Consider the following 1,156-nt stretch of genomic DNA (forward strand, 5'->3'; position numbering starts at 1 on the left):
ATTGTAATTAACGAGATTAACACAACAAAAATAGAAAACATGTCATATTAATCTACATCACACATTGATATAAAACAGTTTTTTTTTTATCGAGCATAATAAAAAAATCCATATTTTCATTTTGTCCTATTAAATTATTCTTACTTTTTTTGTCTTAATTATTCATACCCTTGCAAAGCTGTTAACAATGCATAATAATGTAGTAATTTTATATTTGTGCTTTTAGAATGTGTGAACATGCTCTCATTAATAAATAAACTTCTTTTATAAGCATTTTGAATACATTATATTCTTACAATTCTTTATAGTTAAAATTTATTGTCTTAATTATTAGTTTGACCATGATTATTTAAGGTAAATACATTTCCTTTTATGTAAGAAAAATAAGAAATCACTAACAAGAATTTTTTTAATTTCAAAATAAAAGAAAAAAACTAAAGAATTACCAAACAAATCGTAACAGGTTTTGCCTATAAATTAAGGCATACTTGCAGAGACCAATCATTCTAAATATCCTCAAAAACATCACACACACACATATTTAAATTAAAATGGCGGGCAAAAAATTTATTTCTCTTTCTATGCTTGTGGCATGCTAGTAACAACATTGGATGCACGCCAAATTGATGACGTGAGCTGCACTTCGGCTCTTTTTTCGTTGTTGCCATGTCTTCCTTTCTTGCAGGGTGTTGGCCCTGCTACACCAACTAGTTATTGTTGTGCAGGAGCAAATGATTTAAATCAAAAGGCTGACACCACTCAAATTCGGAGGGATGTGTGCAATTGTCTCAAACCTGCTGCATCAAGATTCGGAGTTAAGTCTGATAGATCAAGACAACTACCACAACTTTGCAACATTACTCTCAATGTCCCATTTGATGCAAGCGTCGATTGCAACACGTAAGTTTTTCTCAAACATATGCATATATTATTTTTTTTAAATATTAAAAGTTAGTTAATAATTGTTTTTTTAAATGGAACGAGTTAAAACCAAGAACTCCTTATAATCTAACCTCACATCTTCTTCCAACACAAAAATCCTAAGTATTATTTAATTGCTAGCACATTTGTTTTTTGTTCTAAACCTATTTGTTTTCATTTTTGAGCAGGGTTCAATGATTCTACAACATGGACTTGCAGACTGTGAAGAAATATC

At 29.8% G+C, this 1,156-nt stretch overlaps 1 pseudogene; it reads left to right on the forward strand.

The window, feature by feature from the left end:
- The first annotated feature begins 551 nt into the window (after positions 1 to 551).
- LOC146937735 (non-specific lipid-transfer protein 1 pseudogene) lies at positions 552 to 904 on the forward strand (annotated as a pseudogene).
- Positions 905 to 1,156: the final 252 nt, after the last annotated feature.

Source organism: Medicago sativa, chromosome 3 (genome assembly GCF_051527215.1).
Source record: "Medicago sativa cultivar Bolivia chromosome 3, Bolivia_mono, whole genome shotgun sequence".
In the NCBI taxonomy this organism is placed as follows: Eukaryota; Viridiplantae; Streptophyta; class Magnoliopsida; order Fabales; family Fabaceae; genus Medicago; species Medicago sativa.